Source organism: Pteropus vampyrus, unplaced genomic scaffold (genome assembly GCF_000151845.1).
Source record: "Pteropus vampyrus isolate Shadow unplaced genomic scaffold, Pvam_2.0 Scaffold133, whole genome shotgun sequence".
NCBI classification, from domain to species: domain Eukaryota; kingdom Metazoa; phylum Chordata; class Mammalia; order Chiroptera; family Pteropodidae; genus Pteropus; species Pteropus vampyrus.
In genome coordinates, this window is record NW_011888914.1 from 5,689,655 (window position 1) to 5,701,683 (window position 12,029).

Consider the following 12,029-nt stretch of genomic DNA (forward strand, 5'->3'; position numbering starts at 1 on the left):
TTTGATCATCTGTGGAGTAAAGGGCACCAAACCAGCCTTCAACTGAATAGTGTTCAAATATCGGTATCTTTCTAGGGCCAAGAAAGTTCTGTAGTCTTATCTAGTCTTCAGATTAATGCTTTGCAGCTAGTGATCTGGAAGCAAAGCAAAAACAGGGACTGGACGTCACTTCACTCCCAACTTTCACTTGGCCAGAAACTTTTAGATATTATTTTCTCAGATCTGAATTTCAACCTTTCACTCACCTCCAAGTCTCATAGCTTTCTAGGGTTCTGTGTTGAGTGGCAACTAGATTATCTTCATAAATCATGTCTGCTGACACTTAGTTGTAAACTTCCTCTGCTTTACTCATCCTACTGTCCATTTTTAATCTTCAAAGACTTTCTTTTGATATTTCTTTCCACTTTTGCTTTTACTCATATTCTCTTTATGAAGTTATAGCAGATGTCAACATGTTCCTTGATAATCAAGTCTACAAAGCACAAAATAAATAATCAGTTCATATTAGTTCAGGTGCTTCAAAAAGCAAATGCCAGATTCAGGCACAAACCTGTGAGAGAATACGGAGAGGGAACTGGAAAGGGTGAGGATGTCATCGACTGCAGTGAGAGGGAAGAGGAGGTGGAAAGAAGGTTGGGTGGGAGCACCTTAGAGTGTAGCACAGTTGTAAGGGAAGTTCAGCAGGCTGTCAGGGGGTTCTTAAGGTAAGTTCCTGGGCCGGTAGAGTCCCACACTCTAAGGCATGTGCCTGCCTTGCTATCTCTGCTGTGCTCAGTCACTGTCTGGGATCAGTTCATTGGAAATCATGTGGGGGTAGATTTCTGAGTGCAGCATCTAGGACATTGGTCGTCGGTAATGCTCTCAACAGTTGGAGACAGTTCTGAGAGACAGATTCTCACGACTGCCACACAGTCAAAACATTGAAGAATATGTGAGGAAAAATATATTCCAACTATTGCACATAGAACTAGAGAATTTGTTAAACCAATCTCTGCTGGAGGTAAAACATCTAAAGTAGCATTCATACCTAAATACACCCAAAGTTCCTCTGGTTTAGGGGTCAGTAAACTATTGCTTACGGGCTAAATTCAGGATACTGTCTGTTTTGTAAATAAGGTTTTTAGTTGAGGTATAACTGACCTAAAATATTATATTAAATAAGGTTTTATTTGAATACAGCTACATCCATTTATTTATGTATTGTCTATGTCTGCTTTCACAGAGCAGAGTCACAGAGTTGTGGCAAAGACTGCATGGTCCACAAAGCTAAAAATATTTATTCTCTATCCTTTACAGAAAGTGTGTAGACTTCTGCTCTAGTTTAAAGCCCACTGGAATGTAATTAGAGGAGACTGTATAAAATACACTCAGACTATCCACACTTTATATTTTCAACTAAAGCTTCAAAAAGTATACACTAATAACAAAGAGAGAGTAGAGGCCTAGAGAGAACCTTCGTAATCCCAATTTCTCCCAAGATAAGTAGTGTCCCTTTTTCAATTTATTGAAGTACATAATAATTGCTATGCTAGTCTACGCTAGTCATGAAAATACAAAGATGAAAAACTGATCTTACTCTCAACAAGCCCAAGTCCAGTAAACATGTAAATAAATCAGTATAATATAATGTGACATATCCTCTAAACAGGATATAAAGAACACTTAGAGAATATAGATGAAGAATGAATTATAGACTTTGAAGAAAATATGTCAAATTAAATATGTGCATTTACTCACTGCTATCTCCCAAAATGCCACTAAAACGATCATTGAAGAACTATATAAACACACACGCACACATGTATGTACTCACAGATACACACATATGGTGATATTTAGAAATATACACACAGATACATATATAGGTATGGTAAGTCACAGAAATATTTGCAATGTGCATTCTGACAAAGGCCTTATATTCAGAACACATAAAGAACTCTAACAACTCAATAAAAAGAAGACAACTCAATAAAAATGGACAAAAGATTGAAACAAATACTTTACAAATGAAAGTATATGCATGACCAATAAGTACATGAAAAGATGCTCAATATCAGTAGTGACTTTTCCTTAGTCTTCCTTTATGCTATTCACATGGATTCTATTATATATGGAATATGCAGCAAAAAAAAAAAAAATTAAAAACCAGATCAAAAAGAACAGGTAAAGGAAAAGTAAATGAATTCTTAGATACTATCTTCTTGCTGCTGTTTTCAACTTCGAGATTAAGAATAAGTGATGGGTGGTTATGAGATACCTGTTAGAATGGCTATCATAAACAAGACAGGTAATAACAAGCATTGTAGAGGTTGCGGGGGGAAAAGAATCTTTATATACTGCTGGCGGGAATGTAAATTGGTACAACCGTTATGGAAAACAGTATGGAGATTCTTCAAAAAATTAAGAATAGAATTATCATACGGCCCAGCAATCCTTCCTCTGGGTATCTACCCCCAAAACTTGAAAACATTTATCTATAGATATATGCATCCCAATGTTCATTGATGTTGATGCATTGTTCATAGTGGCCAAGGCATGGAAACAACCAAAGTGCCTTTCAATAGATGGTTGAATAAAGAAGATGTGGTACAGATATACAATGGAATATTATTCAGCCATAAGAAAAGATGAAATACTGCCATTTGTGACAACACAGGTGGATCCTGACATTATCATGCTAAGCAAAATAAGTAAGACAGAAATAGTTGAGAACCATATGATTTCACTCATATGTGGGATATAAAACTGAAAGCAACAAATGACAAGACAAACAAACAAAAACTCGTAGACACAGACAGCAGTTTAGTGGTTACCAGAAGGAAAGAGGGGAAAGAAAGAGGTAGATAAGGGTAAACAGGGTCAAATATATGGTAATAGAAGGTGATTTGACTTTCAGTGGTGAATACACAATGTAATATACAGATGACATATTATCGAATTGTACACTTGAAACCTATACAATTTTATTAACCAAGTCACCCCAATAAATTTAACTTAAAAAAAAAGAATAAGTAATGGGTAAGTTGATTACCTGAACTGCCTGTAGGTTTTTCTAGACTATATAATGGATTCTGCTCTAAGCAATAAATCTCGAATAGTTAGACAATGTCACTGTTTGGCTCATTAAATTGTTTGTCCATCCCTCAATTAGTTTTTGTATGTGAGGAAAAGTTGAATAGTTCAGGGTTCCTATGGTGACTTTTTAGTTTCTATACCAACTGTACTCATTAACCACTGTGGAGAATGACCTGAGGCCTGACTTCTAAAAGAACACAACTTCTTCCTTTCTCTGGAGTCAGAGAGCCTGCCTGGCCTAGTCTCAACTAAATTTATCATCTCATATTCCACCACTGAGGTTCTGTGAACCCTTAGGTGCATATTTAACCGCTTAGTTTCTCTCATTTTAGATAATTTCAATAGATAATTTTAGAGGGCATGTGTCCTCTCTGTCATATATTTTTATGAAGGGAAACATGGCCTCCTGAATTCTGCTAAATTATGCAGTTTTTCATTCCATTACGATTTTGTAACTGAATAACAATATGAACTTTTTTCACAAAATCTTAAATTTCCAACAATAAAGTTTCCTATATCTCCATGAACAGAATATGAATAGCTCCTTAATTTGTTGCTTTACATTTGCAGCTCCACAAAAAGCTTTATCTACAGATAAATGTAGATTTCCCTTCTGGTACGTATGAGGTATAATTAGAAGTATTTTTTAAAAATAAGCTATAAGCATTTGTATATGTGTAAAGTTAGTATTTGAAAATAAGAAATACTTAGTTTAGAAGCAAAACTAATTTTTGAAGAGAACATGAAATATGTGAATAACAAAGATTGACCTGAAACATGATTTACATTAACCACAGCATTAAATAGCAAGCTGCCTATTGTAGCCAAATGTGCTAGTATTATTCATTTGGGATGTTTCTTCAAGAAGGAAAAATGCCTTCATCACAACCCATTACTTCCACCCAGAACATGGCCTGGCACTGGTATGGATTTATCAAATGTTCTAGGTGTTGTTTCTAAGTGCTTGACATGCATTAAGTTATATATTCTAACCCGACGAGGCAAGTACTGTTATTATTTGCACTTCACAGGTAAGTGGAAATATGTACTCTGGATCCAGAGTCCATGTTCCTCAACACTAAAATATAACACTTCATAAAATAATTGCAAACTATTCTTGAAAACACCCATAGTCATAAAGAGAGTGAGGCTCGGTGACCTGCCCTGATCTAACCTAAGTGTTAACATTTGAGGGGGCCCAATAATAGTACCTCTATTCCCTAAGCTTTTCACCAATTAAGATATAAAATGAAAGTGTAAGGCAACAGGAATGACACCAAGGAAGATATATTTGTACACCAGCCTGCTGTAAAGAAGAGCAACCCTAGGAGTACCTTCACAGGGTAAGACTACGGAGTTTGACGTTGTTGAAGGAGAAGAGGGTGCGGAGGTGGCAAATTTTATAGGCCCTGATGCGATCCCAATGCAAGACAGTAAAAGATGCAGCAGACCATAACCATTATAGACACTATCCACATAGCAGGGGTCCTCCTCGCAATTATCAGCATAGAATTACAGAATAGTGAGAGTAGGGAAAAGAATGAGGGGTCACAGAGTGCTCCCAAAGGCCAGGACCAATAGCACTCACCCTACCTCAGGTGACAGTTCCCACTTTACTACATGTGGAGATCCTATGGGCATCGACCACAGTATTCCAACCCTCCTGTGCAAGGAGAAGTGATGGAGGGTACTGACAACCAGGTGCAGGAGAACAAGGCAGAGCAGTGAGACAGAATATGTATGAGGGCTATGACCACAATTCCTCAGGGTTTCTCCTCATCAAAGACAACTTAGAAAGGACGGCAATGAAGAAGATAAGAAAACTCAAAAAGAGACCCAAGGTCAGCAGCTTCCTCAATGGCCATACTGCCATAACTTCAGTTATGGACACAGACCCCTAGGAAACACTAAATCACAAGATGGCAAAAGACAAAAGCAGCCTATCTGCCAGCTGAGAATTTCTCTACTCCCAAGGCTGAGCTGGGCTGGGCTGATTAAATGCCATCTTACCATCTCTACCATTATCCGCCTTAGTCATCCAACAAGCAGAAATGAATATGAAATCCCAGCAATAAGAAATGAACAAATGATTGAAGCTAAAGACCTTAAATACTTGCCTTTTGCCCATTGACCAAATAATGAAAACTATCTGCATTATCTATGTAGCATTGGGTTTTTATTATTTTTACCAAAAGATATCTCTTTTTAGTAATGATAAATGTGGTTTTTTGTTTTTGTTTTTGTTTTTGTTTTTGTTTTAAAAAGAAGGCTGGTTTTTCTCAATATGCCTTTAAAGATTTTTAAATTGTTTCATATTTGGTCAAGATTTTTTAATAACCTCATTTTTAATTTGTAATAAAAGTTACAACTTGATTTTTTCAAAAAAGTCAACAAACTGCAAGCACCTGTTAATAACGGTCTTAAATGATAATAAAAAAAAAAGTGAAATCACTGTATCAAATAATATGAACATTTTAAAGATAACAATATACATTGCTTTCTAAAAGACATATAAATTTACACTGTCACCCTCATGGTGTGCCTGCGCCTGCTTCTTGCCCTAGCTTTGATAGCTCATAAATTACATTTTGTTATAACTAGAAAATAAAAGAATAGAAAAATACAAACTACTTCAGATTTTATTTTCATTTGTAATAATACCAACCTTTATAAGCTAAAATTAAATATATAAGAGTACATCTGAATGTGATAACATTGTTGGGAATTTAATTCTAGCTTCTCCAGAAAAAAAAAAATTAATAAAGATACATGTATGGCTTAAAGTAACATAAATGGTTCAAGGAAAATGACTACATTACCTTCATTGCAAACCATTGATTTGTAGTCTCTTATCATTTTTCTGCATTCGAGCCTGATAAAAAATTGGTTTATACAATTGGACACTCATTAGATTTATGTGCAATAACATTTATTTTGATCCAAAGGTTATACTTTCAAGGTTACATCCATAAAGCCATGAAGGAGTTCTGCTGATTCGCACAGTAACATATAAGCTACCTGAAACAACAGCTGAAAAGTAAATGTTAAGGAACATTGCTACATTATTCTTTATTTCTAAATGGAATGTAGATCTTTCTAATTTTTTCCAGGAGAACAAAGACTTCAGCCTATTTGGCAGTTAATTGCCATAAAAGAGTAGTAAAAGTGACTTTCACTCTAGAATCCTCCTCCCCATAATTAGAATATTCAAACAAATCCTAACTTTTTCTACCCTAAGTAGTTAGGTAAAAAAAAAAAAAAAAAAAAATTGCATTAAAAGAAAAATGTACAAGAGCAAATCCAAGCTTTCTGCCCAAATAGCAAGAAATATGGTACCAGACATGAACAACAGCTAAAATCTCAGCTGCTTGTGCCAACAATTTTCAGCAACCTCTCAAGGAGAATTCCTCTTAAATCATTTAACTTAAATCAAATTTATGCCATGTGATATCTTTGAGGCCAGGGTTGGTAGGACAGGTAATGATATTATACAAATATCTATTGGGTATTTTTAAGTCTAAAAAGGTTAAGAATTGCCACTTTGTGTTTCCAATTCTAAGTTAAGTTGGAAAATGTGGAAGATCAGAAAGCAAAACAGTTTTCATATTCCTCATGTTAGTTCATAGTACAGGTTAATACAGTTCATACCTTGTCCCCAGTTTCAAGTAAGTCAATAGTTTCCGATTTTGTCCACCCAAACTTTTCACTCAGTCAAGCGGCAAAACAGACTCTTCATCCACCTTCTTTTAAAGGAGCTGAAGACAATGAAATGTCCTGAAGGTTAGACCATCGAAGTGAAAGAGACAAGAAAGAAAGAGTTTGGGTCATTCACAAGCTGAATGATCAGACTTAGAATGCCAATGGCAAGACCAAACTAAGCTTTCTCTTACATCCTCCTTCCACTCCTTTGACTTTTGATGATTTTGGAATCTTGTTCAATAGGTTTTGTCTCATTTAAAGGAATGTAGCCACTATGAAAAATACTTTCCTAAAAACTACATGTAAAATGAGCTAAAGTCATCACTGCAGTAGTTCAGAGCCTTTAATTCATGCATTAGAGTCACATGGGGAGCTTTTGAAGACAATGTCCCATGTCACTGGAATCAGAATTTCTTGGAGTGGGGCCAGGCATCAATATTATTTTAATTCCCTCAGCAGTGAACTGTGTAGACAACTCAGAATAACTGCATTCCTGTGGCATACAGTAATGACCTCATAAAACTGATTGGTCACAGTTGTTTATGTCCAGATTGGGGGGAAAAAAGTGATAGAAATTGACTAAAAATGTGTATTTCTAAAACCTTAGAGTTTTAAGACTAAACAGAGGACTTAGAGGAAACCTAATTTCGTTGCCCCATTTTAAGTGTTTATCAGGTCATCTTTTTATTAATATGCAAATTCTAATGATGTTTGAACCACCCATGCTGTTTGAAGTTTAACTTACCAAATGTGATGTAAAAAAAAATTTTATATTCTCAGGAATTTGTGGGAACCCTTAGATAATGCACACACCTTCCTTAATACCGTTCATACTTTCTCCAAGTCCCTTTCCACCTCAGCCAGGCATTTATCTCCATGCTGCTTTTGTCCTGCTCTTCCTACAGGTCACTCACTGCTCAGTCCCCTCCAATAACCCCTACTGTTTTAGAAAGGGCCCCCCTTTCAAATAAAATCTCTGTCTTTATTTTCTCCACCTGAAACCTGAAACTTTCAACATAATTTTGGTGATGATTTGGACATAAAAACAATAACAAAAAAAAAAACTACAACAAAAAAGCATCCTGTATCTGCTAATTAAGAGATCATCCTCAGGGGCCCAGCATCTCCTTACTCAGTCCCATCTTTCTCTCTCTTCGAACTCCCCAAGTGCACTATGTCTCTCAGGGCTCAGGTAAATCGCCTTGTTCTCAGCCATCGCCTCTGTCCACATTACATGTCATAGTTTGGATCATCACTCCTCCCCATCCATGCTCTCTCACCTGGACTGCAAAGTCCCTTTAGTTCTGCCGGGCCCCCTTGCTCATGTACTTCCATCTCCTTTTGGATTCTTTCCAGTCACTTGGGAGCTATGGCAGTCTAGGAGGTCTGCCTCCAACTCTCTGTGTCTAGACACTCTAGGCAGCACCTCATTCTGCTGAGATCTTAAAGAGAAACTCTAGAGCCTTATTTGTTTTTCAGAGCCACACCCAGAAATCAAGTACTTTCCCCCTCTGACCTCAGATCACCGAATTTACATAGAATTGACCAAGTGCTAGAGACGGAGAGAGGGCACAGGGAACTCACCAGCATTCTTCTTCATTTCCTCTTCATCTTTCCCCTCTCGTCAGCCCATAAATCTTGAACAAATTTAAAGCAGGAATCTGACTCTGAAATTACCAAATATTTTCCCAAATATATGTTTATACATGAACTTTGACTTTTGCAACTTAAAAACATTTTCCTTCTACTTATGGGATGAGTTGCTCGAAAGTCTACTTAGAAACTTGAAAAGCTGTTTTTCTTTTCCTCTTGTATGCCCACTGCAATACCAGCTCTACCCTGAGAGAAGATGGCAAAAGCCCAAGTCAATCCATAAATGGTGGGAGTAGGGAAGGAAAATCTGGAAAAAAGTCACATCAGTTAGTATCAACACATCTTTCCACACCTGGAACGGGTACAGATACTCTGCCTAAGAAAAAGGAATGACGTTGAGAGACCTAGAAAGATAGGTGAGCACGCAGGAAGATGTGAAGGATCAGGAAATATCCAGAGAGAAGTAAAACTTGGTTAACTGAGCAAGTGTTCAGGGAATTCAGTTTATATATCATTTTGTAGTTCCTGTGAGTTATAGTTTAAAATACTTTGTTAGCCCATTCCCTTTGATATGGACATACAGTGAGGAAAGGGAAGAGTATGTAGCATGAAAGGTAAGAATATGTAGAGTGAAAGGCCTGCTGGCAGTTCCTAGCTTTTAATCTGTAGATTCGCCATGGTTTTAGCCATAGGGAATGACTTGGTTCCTGTTTCTCCTTCACAGATGTGGGGAATGGGTTGTTAGTAATCCCAGTAGAAATCTTCCTTTGTTCTGAAGGTGTCCTGGACTGGCTGCAGGGCTGATCAGTATATTGCAGTCTCTGATTGTGGCTTGATTAACATTTTTAATTCTCTTGCCTCCTCCCTACATTATCATGAGGATTGGCATCGAGATCTGGAAAATCAAACCCCCAAGAAATTTTCTCTATTTTTCCAAGACCACATGGTATCCTATCTCTTCTTCCTATGCACAGAGACATTTGGGAGCATGTTGGATTTGGGAGACTCCGTAGTGCAATTTAACTGTACTTCAGGGCACTAAGTGTGGAGTAGACTGGACATGGGGATGGAGAAATGACAAGACTCAGAACATCACCGAATCAAATCAATATATATGGAATAGATATACGATAATGACTTTTATTTTGGAGATGTTGTAGATATTTAAATGGAAGAGACCAGAAGGAAGTTGATTGATGAATTTGCAGCCCATAAGAAATATCTGACTGGCAACAGAGATTTGCATTATTAGCCTAAAGTCTAGTTTAAACATCAAGTGAATAAATCACCCCAGGAGACTGTGTAGAGAAAAGAAAAAAAGAAGCTAAGGACAAATGCCTGGGAGACACTGGCATTTAAGGGATGAACAAAGAAAGAAGAGTTTGAAGAGGAGAATTAGCAGAACTAGTCAGAAAAGTAGGAGGGAAACTAAGAGCAAATAGTATTGCTCAAACAACGGCAATGGGTCTTCAAGGAGGGATTGGGAAAAGAGACAAAGGCTGTCCCGAAATCAGTGTTGGGAATGAAGAGCCTCTACAGCTGCTCTCCATGAGCTTTGGTTTCAGAGGTGGGCTGGACAGAAGCCAAGGTGCACTAGCTTGAGGAATGAATGGGCCACAAGAAGGAGGGCAGTGGGTAAGACCGCCCTTAAGTAGGTGCTCTACTTGCTGTTTTCACATTGCCTATCTCATCTGATCTTCACAGCAATCTTGTTAATCAGGGATCATCATCCCTGTTTTATAGATTAAAAAAAGAAAAACAGAAACTCAGAGAAAAAAAATTTAATAACCCAACTTTCATTTCTGATAGTATATCAGATATTCTGAAACACAACACTCCTGTGGCAAAGCAATTAAAAATATTCATTTTTATTGTTATATTTTATGACATCATATATGTCAACTATAAATACTTTAATATATTTAATATCAGAATTTTTGAATGCCTAAGATCACATAGCTAAAGGAGATATTGCCTATATTCAAACTGCAATCTGTCAGACCAAAAATTCACTTTCTTTTTTGGTTAGTTGTTTTTGAGAGAATATTTTTTTTAACTGAAATAGTACAAGTAACAATTTAAAATGCCAGAAAATGTCAGGTTTTTCTTCTCTGGACCTATTCCACATCATTTTTCAAGTGTTGAAATCAAAACTGAACACTTCTCTAAGCATAATCTGAGCAATGCCAATTATACTTGCTCTGGATGGTTGCAAATCTACTGTGAGTGTTTTTTCTTAGCTTCTCCTCAAAAACTAAAGTTAACCAATTCCTTGATGTTCTAGGCCTCTATAACTATAAGATTGTACCTTCAGTTACATTGGTCTATAATTCAACTAACTTTACTCCCTGACAGTGCATACTCTCACATCTTCTCTGTATCTTTCCAATGGCTATACATATATTAGGGCAAGCTAAATGTTGCATAGGAATCCCAGAAAAATTCATTTTGGGTCAAGCTCAAGGTGTAAGGAGTCTCATACTAATTAAAACTTGGGTAAATCAGTATGGAGAGGAGTGATCTCTGACCTCCCCAACATGGCTAAGGAAGCTGCTGGTCAAAGTACAACAGTCACCCAAAGCATTGGCCGTGGCTGCCTGTGAACTATCCCAACTATAACTAATTCAGAACCTGTCTGGTCATGCATTGGCCAGGGAGAAGGGTCCTGGGATTTGTCAGAGATATGTAAGAGAGAAAGATAAATAAATTAAAATTTTCTTTGCTGTTTTTGGGAAGATTGTGAGCCAGATTCTACAAAGGAGACTCCTTTTACCTTTATTTCAAGATATTCTGTGGTGGAGATGGGATAGTTAGAAAAGAAAAGATAAAACACTTCTTCCAAGTTCAAGTGTCCCAGACCTTTGATTCTCTTAGAACGAGGTTCTTAACTAAAGTCCAGAAACACTATCTAAATGTAGGAAATTCGGTATGCTTATATGTACATATTTCCTAGGGATAAAGTATAAGGTTAATTATACTAAAAAAAGATGATAACTCAAAAATGTTAATAACTAGTGTAATGTATAGCATAACTTATGAAGTCAAGATTTTAAGGTATGATTTTGTTTAATGAGAAAGACTATTTAAAAGCAATCACAAGCATAAGCTTCTCTCCAATGTGAGACAGATGCCTAGTCCCAGAAGGATGTGCCCACCTGTACATCACTTATATATTTCGGTTTCTGAAGATGTGAGTAATAGAAGTTTTGTGGTTACCTCAGAGGCAAACCTATGACCAGATATTCCTTTTCTTCATACTAAAGAGACATCATAGCAGTAGCCTGATGTCCAGAGGAATTCTCCAACAAATTGCCTTTGACAAGAATGCAGCCACAGCTCTGAGATGGGTCAGAGCAAGTCCATTGACCCATCTCTTCACGCAAATAGAAAATATTTCCCAGTTGCCCTTCCTCATACAACTCATGGGTGATCTGAAAGGTTTTTTTAAACACTTAAAGATATCATTGATGTGGCATGAAAAGATGAAGATACTAAAGAAATATTAATTATCATTCCATCAATCAGAGTAGAAAGAATAGAAGGTTTGCATTGTATAGAACAAGGTTCAAATTTCAGCTCAACTTCTTACTGAATGTGTAAACCTGGCTTACTTAAAATTTCCATTTTCTATTCTTCATAAGTCTTCTAATACCTTCCTTGTT

General features: G+C 36.8%; 1 pseudogene; it reads left to right on the forward strand.

Moving 5' to 3' along the window:
* The window catches only part of LOC105297010, a 14,060-nt pseudogene extending 8,853 nt beyond the window's left edge, over nucleotides 1-5,207 (forward strand).
* Nucleotides 5,208-12,029: the final 6,822 nt, after the last annotated feature.